Here is a 17,902-nt window from a genome sequence, read left to right as displayed (position 1 = left end):
GCCAGTGACCATAACGGCATCACGACCATAACGACTGTTAGACCAGAACCACCACAGCCCCTCACCCCTAGGCAACACGATGGGGTGTGAGTTTGATGGGGAAAAGTCAAAGAAATAGGAGGGAAGTTCTCAAGGGTCTGCGGGGTTGGGGTAGTCCGTCCAGAGTAGGTTTGGAGTGTGCCGAGGAAGGAAAAGGAAGATTCAATTAGAAAATGGCATCACCACTGGCCTCGACCCCAAAATGGCGCTGCTGGCCGAGCACCTGCTGAAGCCGCTGTCTACAGACAAGCAGATCGAGACCCGGCCCTTCCTGGAGGCGGTGTCCCACCTGCTGCCCTTCTTCAGTTGCCTTGGGTCCCCAGTGTTTATGTCCATCAAGGCAGATATAAGTGGTAACATCACAAAAACCAAAGCTGTGTACAACACCAACCCAGCCAAGTTCTGGACCCTGCAGAATATCCTGGAGGCAAAGAAGGAAATGTATAGAGCAGAGTGGCCCAAAGTGGGGGCCATGCTGGCGCTAATGTGGCTGAAAAGGGGCCTCTGCTTCATCTAGGTCTTCCTGCAGAGCATCTGCGACAGGGAGCGGGAGGAGAGCCACTCTAACCTCATCTGCGTCAATGCCACCAAGGCCTGCGAGATGGCGCTCAAGAAGTACCACGGCTGGATCGTGCAGAAGATCTTCCAGGCAGCACTGTATGCTGCACCCTACAAGTCCGACTTCCTCAAAGTGCTCTCTAAGGGCCAGAATGTGACGGAGGAGGATGCCTGGAGAAGGTCCGCCTGTTCCTGGTCAACTACACGGCCACCATTGACGCCATCTACGAGATGTACACCAAGATGAACGCTGAGCTCAACTACAAGGTATAGGTGTGCCCAGTGGCTGGCACTCAGAAACAGACAAGCCAGAATCACTGTGAAGCAAGCTGACAGGCTGCTTTGGCTTGCATCCCCAAGAGCAGCCCAGAATCTGGCTGGGGTTGCAGGGGACAGCTCTGGTTTCTGAAAAGTCATTTTTGGGGTCTCTCCTAACAGAGCAATAAATAACCACCCTTCTTCAGAATCACGTTTAATTTCACGGCAGCACAGACTGACTGCCTTCATTGCAGTGTGATAAAAATCAGTTAATGTTGCTAATAAGTCAAGTCCTAGGGTTTTCTGTCCCCGTCCCCCCACCTGGTGCGTGACCCTGGGGGAGCCCTGGCATACACCTCATCTTAAAAATGAGGCTCTGGTGCAGTGATGTTTCAGGTCGTGTAAGGACCACGAGGAGTCTGATTTGAAATTATATAGGATTTTTTTTTTAAAGCAGACTGCTGTGTGCTCTTCTGTGGTTGCACAGTCCAGCGTCACAGCGCTGTCAGTATAGACCCTGCTCTTTCCTACTGTCTTTTTCCAGACAGTTTTTTATAGTTGAAAACAACCAGCAAGCCTTTGATGACCTTGCCCAAGGGGACTTTATTTTAAAGCTATCAGGTAGGAGTAACTGACCACAGATGACTGAACTTGAATTCTTCTGCATAAGTATTTTCTTCAAGGACAGCCTACCCCACCTAACAAACTACCTATCATGTGTGTTCTCTCAGAGGGGAGACCACGAGCCTCCCGATGCCGAGACCCAAGGAAACACCTCGCTGCCTTAACTGTCCTTCCTGGCACTAACAAGAGCTGTATTTTGAAAGTGTTGGGGTGAATAGAGGACCCCCAAAGAATTCATGTGTGTTAAAAACCCAATGAGGAACAATTGGTGATTTTTATGCAAACACTAAATAATGCTTAATAAATAAATCTCTATTTTGGAATCACAAAAAACAAAACAAACAAAAAAAACTTTGGAGATATTGAAGGACAGTTTGTCCAGACTGTTGAGAGCTCAGAATTAGAGTTTAATTGGGATAGAAATCCTGCTAATAGCATCTGATGTCTGAAATCTGAGCACTCTACTTTTAGGTTTTCCATTTCAAGTTTTTGGAGACTCTCCTATTAAAACATTCCTGGTTGGAAAGTGTTTGTATAGAAGCCCATAAGTATTAAGTATTTGCTGTGTTTACCATCCTTAGTTCTCTGTAAGGGATGTGAAACAATGTTAAACGCCTTGTGTTCTCAAGAAGCTTGAATTTTAAAATAAAAAATAAAGAAGAAATACAAATATTAAAAATAAAAAAAGAAGAAGCTTGAGTTTTAGGGGTAAAATCAGGCAGGCAGGCGAGTGGTTAGGAGCCAGCAGTTCCAGATTGTGAGAGGGATGTCCGTGGGATCAGGCCCAAACTGGCAGTTAGACATCCCCCTAAAGGTCCTGGATTGCGAGAGGGTGCAGGCTGGGCTGAGGGACCCACCCCCTTCCTGTGCACGAATTTCGTGCACTGGGCCTCTAGTATTTATATAATGTGTATGTCTATAGATAAATATATGTGAATATATCTAATATAACATATGTAACTAAATAATGCTTTATATATGCTCATCTATATATAAATTCATTATTTCACATATATTTAATCTTTTAAAATTACTTAACTTACTATATTCGTAGAGAAATTTAATCCCTGGCAATATCTTGAGATTATTACTATTTCCATTTTTAAGATCACCTATTTGCCATATCACCTACATATGCCCCATGTTTAAAACTTATAGTAAACTTATAGTAAGGTTTACTTTGCTCACCTGAAGGGTTTATAAAATTCTATAGTGAACCCTATCATTATAGAACCATCAATGTTTTTAAGAAATATTAAAACAATTTATTGATGGTAATTTGACTATACAAATTGGGTTGCTAAAGTAAACATGAACAAGAAATAACTAGTACTAGTTACACATTTTTTTGTCTTTTAATAACTTATTACTGATTACAATTGCAATTTGACAAGTATGATATGGAAGTATTAACTTGGAAGCTGGCTGAATAAGTATATTGAATAATAATACTTAGTAAATTCTGTATTATATGAACATGATCTTTAAGGATTTGTTGCATCTATAAAAGTTCATATGGCAACAAATAATGCCTATTTTAATGTCAACATAATTATTTTATGGCCAATTGAATTTAGTTTTCATCAGGCTTAATTTAATCAGCTTTGAACATGGTACTAAAATCATGGCAATTTTGAAAATTATAACATTGTATTCAATGTGTATTTACTCATATTTTATAGGCTTTAAATATTAAGACAAAACAAAAACATTCTTTCACTTTTTTACATATATTTACAATATTGATACTTGTTCATTATAGACTCAAGACGAATGAAATTATGTAAAAGTCTAATGAAATATGGTCTGTCACATTTTTTAAAAAGAAATTTCAGCTAAAACAGAAGTAATATTTCTCTATGTGAGTATATGTTTATAAAGATTTATTAAAGATAAGCATTAATTTCTATAGCAGAATCTTTTACATGTTTATGACATGTTCTGTTGAGCTTCACAGATTGAAATTCAGGACAACTTAAGTTCACAGATGTTAAAATTTGAAAACTTTATATATAAGCTCTAAAATTAAGTAAAACTTGTTATATTCCTAACTTAAAATTAATAATGTTTTATTAAATAAATCTAAATTTGCTCTGTTTGTGTCAGTGACATATGGTTAGCACTAAAATGACAGAATAAAATTTGGAAAACTTAAATGTTCATTTTAGAAATATATATTGGAATCATACTGATTTGGTAATATGTAAAAATTATATTCGTGACTACATTTTAAGGCATAAACTTGTTTTAAATGATGTTGATTTTTTTGAACCATTTATCTAAGACCTGTTACTTCAGATAATGTATAATTTGACTCCTAGAATGTCTTTAGACCATATACTACAGATCAATAAGAAGTTACTTTTTCAATGTAATTAAATATTATATTTTAAGAAATAAGAATCAAAATATTTCAAGTTTTAAGACATACAAGCATTGCACTAAAGTTTAGAGCATTGTGTGTGTGTGTGTGTGTGCTTGAATGAAATAGTTTGTTTCCGTAAAATTTAGTTCAAGCAGGCCTTATTTTAGGAAAATGCTCAAAGTAGGTACATTAAGAACAAGCAAAAAATGTTTAACTAAGAGTAATTTCAGCTATATTATTTTCAAAAGCTGTAGGAGACAATAACTGCCAGAAAAAATTTGTGTTATTTACTACAGTGGAGATGTTCTATAATGAAGACATTTTTGTACAATGGAGTACATTATGTATTTCTATAAGTAGAGGATTTACACTTAAATATTTCTAACTCATTTGTTGTTAAGTACCAAACTTGACTGTTCAACACAAAGTTAAAACGTGGAGGGCAGCATATGTTTTTGCATATAATCATGTAAACAGATTATTCATATATCTTTTTCATTAAATAAGTACTACTATACAGAAAAGATGGAGCAAGAGATTAAATAACAATTACATTTTTTTATTGGCTGCTAGATTTCCAGTGCCGTGAAATAAACATTTTGGTTAGGAAACTTAATTACCTAAATTTATTTTAATAGATACAAATTATTGGTCATTTATTTAACATGGAACAGCATTTATTAAAGGAAAAGAAAATTAAAACTTTTGCCTTATGTATATTAGTTTATATGTTTGTATATTATGATATTAATACATTTGTTAGGCACTACTAAATGAGTAAGTCTTGAAAATGAAAGTAACTTCAAATAATGTGTAAAAAGGTATGAAAAATTATTTTGAGAAATGTGTGTCTTTGATGCAATATTCAAACTCTTGAATGGAAAAACATTACATTTTAATTGGAGCATCTACTTAGTTTTATTCCTAATAAAAATTTATAATCATTGCACTTTTTTAGAACTAAGATTCTAGCAAAAGCCGTGAGTTGAAATTTACTTAAATAAAATATACATTTTTCACATGAAATAATACTTTGTAAATGGGAATAGACAGTCATATATTAACAAGATGTTGTTATTTTAAAGAAAAATAATTTATTAGAAATTGAGGCAAGTTTTCTCTTAATTTATGTAATAAAATTAACTCTCAAATATTCTGATTCTTATAAAGACAAATTAGATTTCAAGAGCTTTACTCTAAGTTAGAAAGGTTGGTTTTAATGAGTCAGCATTTGTATCAGTTAAGGGAATAACACCTGCCCCATAAATGTGTGAATTTGAAACCACAGACCAAAGAACATTTTTTTTTTACTTTTCTATTGTCATCAGAAAAAGCTTAAAGCACATTTAAAACAATTTTTCCAGAACTCCTGAAATCAAATCATGTGTTTTGAATTAACTCATTAACAGAAACCCCTTTGATTTTGAACATTAGTAACATAGTTATTAATTTAAATGTTCCTATGTAAATAGTGTATGTATTTATTACAGTAATTTTATTTTATTTTAATTTTATTTTTTTAATATATTTTATTGATTTTTTACAGAGAGGAAGGGAGAGAGATAGAGAGTTAGAAACATCGATGAGAGAGAAACATCGATCAGCTGCCTCCTGCACATCTCCTACTGAGGATGTGCCCACCACCCAGGTATATGCCCTTGACCGGAATTGAACCTGGGACCTTTTAGTCCACAGGCCGACGCCCTATCCACCAAGCCAAACCGGTTTCGGCTATTACAGTAATTTTAAATCAGCAATGATATAGCATGCTCAAAGACTTTATAAAATCTTGACAATTATAAAAATGTTCCAATTTCTCCCCCCCAACACACATAATTTGTCCATTGTTTTAAAAAGTAATTTTCTACATTTCTAGTCAATCTACTCATTTTAGAATGAGACAACATTCTAGATAAATAAAAGTAACCTCATTTTATAGAGGCAGAGACCTATTTAAAATCACGTTTTTATGCAATTTTTTCATTCACCGATTATTAGTAAAGAGAACACTTACTTGTCCTAATAACAGGATCAAAAATTACCTTTCTTAATGATACTTAATATAAGGAAGTAGATAAAAAATAAAATGAACAAATAAATTTCCAAGTGTATTCATTTATTCTGCTAACAGTGAGTGGCTGCCTAATACCTGGCAGCATGCTGAATTTGCAGCACCCAAGATCATTAAATCACCATGGCCTTCTCAAAGAAGTCAAGGCTTTCTCATGAAGTCAAACGTAACACTTACAAAGATATCATGACCTGCTCTACATAAACACATTCAACAGGTTATGTACTTATTCCCGGATTGATATAGTTTTGGTCAACTATAAATTTTCAGATAATGTACCTAAGGGAACACTTTTTTTCCCCCTCAATATAGAAATAACACTATTTTGAAGAAGACTTTTTTTGGACATTTAATAAACTACTTCCTATTGTGTAACACATACTTTTAAAGCTTAAATGAGTGCTTTACCACAGAAGACTGAAGAATGAAATTTTAATTTCTGCCATTAAGAGTGGTTTCTTACTTGGAACAGTAAGCCATTCAGTAGCAAGTTCTCATTAAAAATTTGACAGTGAAATTAACAACGGATAGGTGCCATTCATCTGACAAGTGACCTGTAGTTTTGCTTTTTTATTGTGGGCCTTCATGCTGGTTGCTTTTCTAAACAGGTTCCTTTGAAAAACAAAGCTGAATTATTCAAGTCAGCACCATGTTTTTAAAAAACCACAGGCTTGCTGCTCAGTAAAGCTCAGCAGCTCCTATTTTTTTTAGCTCCTATTTATTAATGTAACCTATTGATGAACATTAATTTCATCCTACTTATTAAGAAAAGCTACAAAAAATCATGCCAAACTTTCTGGAGAAAATGACTTTTGTTGCAAACTGACCAGAACTAATTAGGTCATTCACCATTATTAGTTTTTGTTTGTTTGTTTGTTTTGGTAGACATTGATAGCCTTCATTCCATGGAAGCACATGGTCTCATGGAATGAACGAAAACCTTAGATCAAATGTTGACAGATGTAAAACATTAATTTGCAAGCAGACAGGAAGACAGTTATATGCCCTGGGTGTCAACTTGACTTCATCCCAGCTGTTTGTTTCGATGCTCTGACAGGACCTTACATGGAAGGCTCATTGGAGACTTCTGCAGCAATATCCCAGCAGCAGGATCCAGTTACCCTTCTAGTCAGACAACGAACTTGCTTTGGATCAGCAGCTGAACCAGGGCTGTAAAGCATGGGGTTTATATTGGACTCACTAGATTCTTATACTCCTTTGCAAGAACAGGAGCGCCTATGTAATGTTTGGAACTAATCAACAAATTTTGAACACCGCTCACTTCACCAATGGAGCCTTCATATTAATATCCATTATGGTAATAAAAACACTTTTGTGTTAATAGGAAATAAATGTAGGTGATAATTGTGGTAGTTGTTTTAAGAGTATATATGGTGCGGCCAATGTGGCGCGGTGGTTAAATGTCAACCTACGGTCCAGGAAGTTACAGATTGAATTCCCAGTCAGGGCACATGCCTGGGTTTCTATCCCCAGTATGGGGTGTGCAGGAAGCAGCTGATCAATGATTCTCTTCATCATTGATGTTTCTATCTCTCTCTCCCTCTCCTTTCCTCTTTAAAATCAATAAAAATATTTTTTAATAAAAGTATATATACACTTCTAAATAACCTTTTGTGTGTTAACTAGTCATCTGGGTTTATATTTCTGATTAGTGTACTGCAAATGTTGGCATTTTCTTTATCTCTTTCCCAGGGCTATAGGTTAAAACAATTGAACAACCTACTTATGTATCTCACTTTTGTGCTGAAGTATTTTAAGTAAATGACATGCACATTATAATATTAAACATTTATCTTCACATGTGTCACAGATGCTCTATTTTTCTCACTTTTAGTGGAGCTTGTATATCCATGGAGTTGCTTTTGTTTTGTTTTTACCCTTATAGTTTTAACTAATCCTGAATTTGTATGATTTTCCAGGTTTATATGTATTGTCCTGACTTCTCTACCTATTTAGTGATTTGTAACAGTAGTTCTCAAAGCTCAGTAAACTTTGGAATCTACTGGGGAGCTTTTAAAAAAAGCACCAATTCCTGGGTTGTACCGTGGTGAATCTGATTTAGAATTTCTGGAGTATAGCCCAAGAACCTTTATTTTTAAATTGTGCCCAGTTCATTTTGGTGCAGGCTGTTGGCAAACAGTTGTTTAAGAGAAACTGGATAGGACCATCTCGGTTTCCAAATGGCCATTTGACATTAGGAACGATATATCAAGACCTGAGCATGGTGTTGTCTTCTCAATATTTCCACATCTGAGTAAGCCATCATTCCCTGGGTCTCTCACTGTAGCATATGGCAGCACATTTCAGTTCCCCTAGCGGCCTTTGTTGCCCTGTAAACTGCTATTAGGACTTTCTTAGAACAATAGCACTATACTGCCTTAGGTTTGAATCCACTTTCCTTAAATTCTCTCCAACCATTGACTTTTTATTTTGTAATCAGATCATCTTGGAAAAACACTAGATGTCAGATAATCCTTAAACACATGCTAATTTGTTTACATCTGAAAAGTGATGTTTGTACTTTCTGGAATGCCCTTTTCATTAATATTAATAACCAGCCATCTAGATTGACCCTGTTGGGCCACAATCACACATCAACTACTACATATGTAAGACATTATACTTTAAGTTGTTTGTCACCGACTTCATTAGCATGAGAGGACAATCAAGGTGATACAAGGATGCTGAAATTACCCAAGCTATGAAGCTCTAGTCTAGGCTCTCATCTAAGCTTCCATTTTTTTCCTTCTGGTAGATAAAAAGAAATGCTGTTCAATACAGTAGCCAGTAGCCTTATGTGGCTATTTAAATTAATTAAAATAAGTAAATTTAATATTGAGTTCCTCAGATTAGTTACATTTCAAATGTGTCCGTTAGGTCACATTTTAATTATAATTATAATATGTCCATCATTGCATAATGTTCTATTGGACATTGCTGCTGGAGTTCTTCTGGGAGTCCCAAAGTTGGGAAGTGGCTCACAGCTTCTCGGGTATCAGTATAATCCACTGCCTCCACCTCTATCTCTGCTGTCCTGGCTCTCCTAAGGACTTGCTGCTGTTTGGTGGTTATGAATTTTCCTCAGGATGTTTCTGCTTTACCTTGTCCGCAAGTGTTTCTGTGTTTGTCTCAGACTTTCTCAGTATGTCACTAGTGTGAAAAACTGCACTGTAGCACATACACACTTATATATTTAAATGAAATGTTTGTTTTGAGATGATTGCAGATTCACACAAAATTATAAACAATAATACAAAGAGATCCCACGTAGCCTTTACCCAGTTTGCCTCCATCTGTAATTATGATTAATTTTCTCAATATTTCTAGTACTGAGCCAGTTATTCATTTTATATTTGGTGAGTTGTGATATATTGTGGGGGGTTTGTGTGTGTGTGTTTTTATGTGTGTGTGTTTTGTTGTTGTTTTGCATTTTTTTGTTTGTTTTTTTGCTTGAAGAAATTGGTTCATTTCACTAAAATTGTGAAATTACATATCATATCCTCTGGATTTTTCCCCTCTTATTGGTAATTTGTGTCTTTTTCTTCTTCAAAGTTGCTAATGGCTTCTTAATTTCATTGATCTTTTCAAAGAATCCCAGGTTCCATTCCAGTCAAAGGGTCCCAGGTTCCATTCCAGTCAAGGCTCATACCTTGGTTGCAAACCTAATCCCTAGTTTGTGTAGGAGGCAACCAATTGATATGTCTCTCCTACATTGATGTTCCTCTCTCTCTCTCTCTCTCTCTCTCTCTCTCGCTCTCGAACTCCCTTCTACTCTCTATAAAATTCAATGGGAAATATTCTCAGATGAGGATTAACAAAAACAAAACAAAACACAAAAAACAAAGATGCACATCTCATCTCTCAACTCTACCTTTTCTGACACCACTCAAGCAAGGGGTGGATGAGTATTTTATTACACACATCAAGGGTGGAATTCTAAGGGCTCTCACTCAGCCTTTCCTGGTGTGGGTGGTTGTGGAACCAGATTTTTTTTTCTGTGGTTTTGGCTCAAGTAGTGTGATTACTAATAAAAAGTTTTCTGTCCTACTAGACTGTTCCTTTCCTATTCCTTTGGCTAGAGAGAACAATATTTGTTGGAGCTTTCTTAAAATTTTATTTTATCTGAACCCATTAGCATTTCTAGGTTGCCAGCTTCTTCAGCTTCAGGTCTGGGATGAAAGAGGTTAGGAAAATATATGTCTACTGGCATGCCCTCTTCAACCAATGGATAGTCACCTGGAACTTTATGTTGAAGAGGATTATTAGGTCTCATCTGGATTCAGCTGGAAATGTCCATGGATGATTAGTGATGGGAGGGGAAAATGGTAGAATATACTCTCTGTCATGGAGAATAACTGACACACCAGTTAGATAGAACTCATTGAATTCATTTCCTAGGGATTCTACCTGTTTGTGGTTTGGACTTCAGCTTGTGTAGGTAACTCTAACAATTCAAAGCATCTGTGGTCAATTAGGCTCAAGCACTGCCTCATACAACTTAGAAGAACATAATGTACAAATCAGAATGCTAATGTAATAATTTGCAATTAGAACTATTACTGTCAAGTTGATTAAAATTCCTGTCTTTTAGCCAGGGCACCCAAGGTGCTGGTGACACTGAGGTAGATGATTTAATAATATTGATTAAGACTTTGTGTATTAAATTAGAACTTTTTTTTTCAGTATGTTCAAATGTTACTCTAATCTCTAACTCCCTCAAACTAGGTCCCATTTCCCTGCACTGACTGAGGTCATTCATTTGTAATGAATGCTTTAGGAAGGCCCTTCTCAAGCTATCTATGGTGAAGGTCCAATTTATTTTCTTTTCCCAATCTATCACAACTGGTACTTTATTAAAATACAATAAAAATAAAATTTTATAGCCCTAGCTGGTTTTGCTCAGTGGATAGAGCCTCAGCCTGCAGACTGAAGGGTCCTGGGTTCAATTCCAGTCAAGGGCACATGCCCAGATTGTGGGCTCGATCCCCAGTAGGGGGCATGCGTGAGGCCAATCAATGATTTTCTCTCATCATTGATGTTTCTATTGCTCTCTCCCTCTCCCTTCCTCTCTGAAATCAATAAAAATATATTTTTAAAAAACTTAAAATAAAATTTTATAAAAATAAAAATTTAAAAATAAAGACATAGAAAACACAAACATTTTTATTATTTAATTCAGTGGGCATAAAATAACTTCAAAATTCCTATGTGTTTCTAAACCTTTACTCTCAATTTTTAAACTATATTTCATAAGCAGAATAGTTAATGAAGTGTTCAGTACTAATGAACTTAGAGAAAATTTATAATATGGTGATGCTTTACTTTTTATGCATTGGATAAACACATTATAGTACATGGGAGCCCACGTATAATCAATTCAACCAGTATATTCAGTCATTAAATAGATGTAGAGAACAGGTTTACTTTTTTTTTATTCTTTATCGTTTAAAGTATTACATATGTCTCGTTTTCCCCCCATTGACCTCTCCCGGCCACTCCCCTCTCCCCCCAGCACATGCTCTAACCTCCTCTAGTGTCTGTGTCCATTGGTTATGCTTATATGCAAACATACAAGTCTTTTGGTTGATCTCTTATCTCTCCGCCCTACCCTACCCCACCTTCCCTCTGAGGTTTGACGATCTGTTCAATGCTTCTCTGTCTCTGGATCTATTTTTGTTCATCAGTTTATGTTGTTCATTATATTCCACGAATGAGTGAGATCATGTGATATTTATCTTCCTCCAACTGGCTTATTTTGCTTAGCATCATGCTCTCCATGTTCATCCGTGCTGTTGCGAATGGTAAGAGTTCTTTCTTTTTTATAGCAGCTAGTATTCCATTGTGTAGATGTAACACTGTTATTTAATCCACTTATCTGCTGATGGGCCTTAGGCTGTTTCCAAATCTTAGCTATGGTAAATTGTGATGCTATGAACATAGGAGTGCATATATCCTTTCTGATTGGTGTTTCTGTTTTCTTGGGATATATTCCTAGAAGTGGCATCACTGGGTCAAAGGAGAGTTCCATTTTTAATTTTTTGAGGAAACTCCATACTGTTTTCCACAGTTGCTGCACCAGTCTGCATTCCCACCAGCAGTGCATGAGGATTCCTTTTTCTCCACATCCTCGCCAGCACTTGTCGTTTGTTGATTTGTTGATGATAGCCATTCTGACAAGTGTGAGATGGTACCTCATTGTTGTTTTGATTTGCATCTCTCGGATGATGAGTGACTTTGAGCATGTTTTCATATGTCCCTTGGGCTTCTGAATGTCCTCTTTTGAAAAGTGTCCATTTAGGTCCTTTGCCCATTTTTTGATTGGATTGTTTATCTTCCTTTTGTTAAGATGTATGAGTTCCCTATATATTTTGGAGATTAGACCCTTATCAGATATAATGGCAAATATGTTCTCCCAGGCAGTGGGCTTTCTTGTTGTTTTGTTGATGGTTTCTTTTGCTGTATCGGTAAAGATATTGCTACAACATATGTCTGATATTTTGCTCCCTGTGGATTCTTCTAAGATTTTTATATTTTCCTGTCTTACCAGGTTTACTATTTTAAATGGCAATAGTGGTCTATAGTAGCTTTATTTAACAGTAAGGATATAAAACATAGGCAAGTATATTAAAGTGTATAAAATTATATAAAAATTATATAAAGTATATAAAAATCAAGTCCTTCCTAAAACAATAAACCAAACTTCCAATGCAACATCGTTCATATAAGAAATTATTATTTATGTTGGCATTTTAATGGTTAAAGTTTTAGTGAAATGTGGTTAATTAATAGTGTCAGGAGATGCAGAACCACTGATTTGTTCCACCATTATAAGGAAATGTTTCGTAGATGTGTAGGAGGGATATTCATTTCATACTCACACATCCCACATCCCTTTGTTCTGATAATTATTAACACAAAGCCACAATGTTGACTTCTATCATAATACCAACTTGCAAACCCTCTTAACACAGTTTTATTTACTCTATTAAATTGGTTCTGCCATTAAGCAAACATCAAGTTTTTAGCTGGTATGTAAAACTGAATCTTTCTTCGTTGACCATTAAAACATTTAAATGGCATGTGCTTCAGGGTGTTTGTGAAATTAGGAATTTTCTAGTTTCTGGTCTCCCTACTATTTTAATCTGCTTTAGTCACTCTCAGACTCAGACTTTTTAACTCGTTGTGGCTTTCATAGCTTCCCCATACTCAGACTTTTCAAGACTTACCAACATTCACTGAAGTCTCTAGCACATTTTTGTCTTTAAGCTTGACTTTCCAAATACCACTTAAATCCCCAACTTATAAGAAGAACTCTGTATTCTTAGAGGTAAGAGAGTTTCTATCTTAGTTCTTCTCAGTGTGGACATTTTTCTTCCTATCTAATGCCACTGTTTTACTGTCTTTATATTGATATTTTTGATGTGGAGTAAGCTAGTCTCTATGACCTTGAAAGATCGTTTCCTATTAATGTTCAGATATACCTCTCTAAGTTATATCCAATATCTAAGTAGTTGAATCTACCTCTAGTAAAGCTGAAAACTTATTGTTTCATGTTTGCTATTTTTCCCTGCCTTCTAAAGAATAATCATACCTATTTATGAGGAGTAAAAATACAACTCTGTTAGCAACACCAATATGATGTGGTGCTATAAACACTATAATACAATAGCCAGCAAACTTTACAGGTGTAATTTCTTAAGTCCTCCAAACTATTTCAGATTATTTCATTTCATCATTTCATTTCACCCTCAAGTCCAGCAGTATAAAAATGGTCACCATAGTTGCAAAGTGACAAACTTAAGTAGATATTCATATTGTAGAATTACCTACCCTAATGTTCCTTGTCTAGTTAATTCATGGCCAGCTACTCGCACATATGCTTGTACATTTGATACTAAATATACCCAATGAAGATATAACCCATGCCAAAGCTTTGGGTTGACTGTGCTTTAAACTGCTGATGTAGAAAGACTACTACTATATTCAAAACAATTTACTGTGATTTTACAGTAAAGCTAAGATATAATTCAACATTCACTAAGAATCTACTAAGTAACAAAAACCTGGTTACTAACAGTGTGAATGAGGTCAAGTATAAATATATAGCTAAGAGATATTGCTTCTCTAGGAACTCATAATAAAATCTAAAATATACATACTATTAGTGGTTAGAAAATAATGCCCTACCAGCAGGCTATGATCATTATCACATAGGGTCTATAATGGAGATACATGCAAAGTTCTATTAAAGCACGGAAGAGGGAATTAATTCTCACTCAGGTGTGGGGCTCAAGGAAGGCTTTGACTAGGAATATGCGCAGAATCTTTAGGATTGATTGATAGCTGAACCTTCGGGATCAATTGATATTCATTTACAAACTGATGAGGAAATAAAGAGACAAGTGGCCTGGTATGGCTAAAGAAGAGGTGGAGAGTTTAGGAAATGGGTGCATCTTGAGTAAAAAAAAAACACCAAACCTCTAAATGATGTGTTTCCTCTATCCTGACTGCCATACAGTTTTAACTTTGTAGAGAAAATAGAAGAAAATCTATTGAACCAATTGTTTTGGCTCTTCTTATGTGATTACAGTATTGCTTATATGAATTGTCAAATAAGGGATGAGCTCATAAAAGGATATTAATGTGTCATTTCTGTTGAGCAAAGTAGCATTAGAGAAGGTGATTTCAAAAGCACAGGGCTCTTTCATTGCAGCCTTCAGGGGCGATGTTTGATCACTGAAAACAGGCTGCTTTGTTCCAGCTTTCTCTGATGTTTGGCATTATCCAGAATACATATGCTCTCACTTGGAAAGAATCATCTGTAAAGATTTAATAGATTTGCATATTCAAAGTGCATGTCCTCTTAAAATGAAATAAAAACAATTTTAATATCTATGTCTATATATATACAAACACTTAGTTCAGACACACATCTCAGCAAATTTTTAACAGGCATTTATACATATTATGTGTGCTTTTCCTGAGATTATGAAAGTTGGCTATTTTTAAAGTTAACCATTTTATAATTTTATTGAGAAAAAATATTTTTTAAGAGACATCATATTGATGATATAGTACCAGATCCCCTTTAAGTTTCAGGTATGTTCTTGTCACCTATCATGAACATAACTTTCTAGTGTTGGGCAAATTAGAAATTGCAAAGAATCAAAGATAAATATTAAAGATTAGTATTTTCATTAGCTTCTACTTTTTTATGACTGAAAGAAGTGATTTTTTTTTCTAAAGGGGAGACATACTTGGAAAGAGACCTAACAAGTCAGAAGTTTTTTGTATGTTGTGTGTTGATAAAACTCTCAGAATTTTCTCCTCACAGGATTCTCTGGCTTTTATTTCCTATGAATTGTTATGTAATCTCACGTGAATTCATCTTTTAATTTTGAATTCCCATGGAGTCTTTGAAAAGGATGGCATTCCAAATCAGTCAGTTTGATATACATTAGATCCACAATTAGACATTCATTGCATTGAAATTAAGACCAAAAGACTTCAGGTAAAATGAAATAGGTTACATTATGTCCTATTTTATTTTTAAAAATATATTTTTATTGATTTCAGAGAGCAAGGGAGGGAGAGAGCAATAGAAACATCAAAGATGAAAGAGAATCATTGATCGGCTGCCTTTTGCATGCCCCTGCTGGGGATCAAGCCCGAAACCTGGGCATGTGCCCTTGACTAGAATCAAACCTGGGACCCTTCAGTCCGCAGGCTGACATTCTATCCACAGAGCCAAACCAGCTAGGGCACATTATGTTCTATTTTATGTGACAAGGAAAAGTCTTACCATTTCACTTTCCTACTTAAAATCTTTTCCTTGTTTCCATTTTTAACGTCCTTCACCTTAATGGCACTGAATGCTTCCTCTACAGGACATGTTCTTCCTTCCCTGGTTCGTTCTCCAACAATCTCAGAACAGAGACTATTTCCGTTATACACTTTCCAAATGTTAATGTGCTTATGAATCATCTGAGGGTCTTGTTAAAAATGCAGGTTCTGATTCAGCAGGCTTGGGGTCTGGCCAAGATTCTGAGTTCCCATGTGGTGCCATAGACTAGATTTTGGAGAGCAAGCACCTAGATACATATGACTGCTCATTAAATTGACATTAGTTCCTAGACCCTGATAACTGAAAATGTAGATTCTTTTATTTGAGATTGCTTCAGGTTTTTATTGGCATTTTTGTCTATTGATTATTTCATAAAGATGCTGCATGATCTAGACTCTCTCTACTTCTCTAGTCTTCTTTCTTACCACTTCCCATTTTTTATATTTGAGACGTAACTAGCTACTTGAAATTTCCAGAATGTATCATATCGCAGTGCCCTTTCAAATACTATTTCCTCTGCCTGTCCTGATATCTTGTGAGGCTTTCTTTAAAACAGCTCAGCTGTTATCTCCTCCAGGAATCCTTCCCTAATCTCTTTCCCATGTAATTTCTTAATTAAATACCTCCAATATCCTCCCACAATGCCCTGAATTTCCTAAATTATATCTGTCTAATAATCTGTTGCAATATCTGCTTATTTGTTCCCTTCAAAACAGTGCTTCTGTGGGGGAAGAGAGATTATGCATTTTTATCTTAGATGCCCATTGTCAATCACAATGCCCAATGCGTAGTAGGTTTTAATGAAATAAGTTGAATAAATGAAGAAGGAAAGTTGATGTGTTATAGTTATGTAATAATATAATGCAATATTTTCTTTCATAAAGCTTAAGATTGAATTGGGAGTAATAAAAACTATAAAGTCATAAAAAGTTAAGTACAGGATGAGATAATACTGAAGATGTAAAATGTTAGTATGTAGTAAATTGCCAAATGAGGATCATAGAAATTAACTATTCTGAATTCATTGGAGGGAAATGTCACTGTGGATTTATCATTATTTTTAATATCCCATATTGTTCTACAAAGGATTTGTGATGGCTGACACTATGTATTGGAGTTAATGAAAAGTATGAACATGTAGTTAAGGGAGGAGTATAAAAAATAGAGGAGTTAGGGAAATATATACTAAACTTGAGGATCAGATACACTAGCATGCTTGCAAAAATAGTTCTCACTACATAATGAACAGTAAGTTTGGTGTGCTGGATTTTCATTTTCACTCTCTACTTGGGAGGTGACTTCTGTGTGGGCATCAGCCCCTCCCTTGTCCTCCGCCTTCTGATTGAATTTGGCCAGTGAGGTGACCTGGCAGAGGATCAAATGGAGGGAGAACAGTGAGATCAGGATTTTTATTTTCTTGTGTTGCCTAGAACTGACTGTGCCTCTGTGCAAATTGCCCCTTTATTAAAACCTTCATAAATTATTTTAATTTGAGTGTTGCTCTGATTTCTATTGTGATTCTGATACAATCGCAGAGTTGTTTAAAGCTAGATTGCATGTCAGTCTTATTTTTTATCGTAACTGTTAATGCTATAAAAATGTTTTAGGTGCCTGCTATATAGCAGGCAAGATTCTAGAGAAGGGGTTTCAATAGAAAAAAATTAAGAAGATAAAAACAAACCTAAAATGCTGTGTTTATACTGTTCACATTTTAGTGTGATAAAAATGAAATAAATCATATGAGAGGTAAGGAAAAAATTATATGTTTTAAGCCTTACAGTTTGTTAATGTTTATTTACATCAACCTTTAATTTATTTACTGTTTAACTGTAAATTGATAATATCCCAGAGATATAGTTTTTGTGTTGTTCTCTTTTTAATAGGGATAGATTAGTCATAATTTTTTTTTTCTCTTCTGTTTTCTGATGCTCATCTTCTGGTCATTTGACTGCATGTTCTTCTTCTATGAGGAGATTTAAAAGGAAAATAAATGAGTGGAAAGCTTAGCTTTAGCATCTATGCTAATTAGACCGGGAGACCTTCTGGACATCCTTCCAGACAAAGCCATGGTGGTGGGTCTGAGGCAGAGGTGGTTAGGAGTGATCAGGCTGGGGGGAGGGCA

The 17,902-nt window shown here is 35.4% G+C and overlaps 1 protein-coding gene and 1 pseudogene across 1 annotated transcript in view; both read left to right on the top strand.

Moving 5' to 3' along the window:
• THEMIS (thymocyte selection associated) overlaps positions 1 to 17,902 on the top strand; it is a 134,841-nt gene that overhangs the window by 5,054 nt on the left and 111,885 nt on the right. The gene's annotated exons all lie outside the window — the stretch shown is intronic.
• Positions 221 to 870, top strand: LOC102259351 (annotated as a pseudogene).

The sequence above is a fragment of the Myotis brandtii genome, unplaced genomic scaffold (assembly GCF_000412655.1).
Source record: "Myotis brandtii unplaced genomic scaffold, ASM41265v1 scaffold123, whole genome shotgun sequence".
Classification (NCBI taxonomy): Eukaryota; Metazoa; Chordata; class Mammalia; order Chiroptera; family Vespertilionidae; genus Myotis; species Myotis brandtii.
The sequence above is the reverse complement of the archived record's forward strand: the minus strand, read 5'-3'. Positions and strand labels throughout refer to the sequence as shown.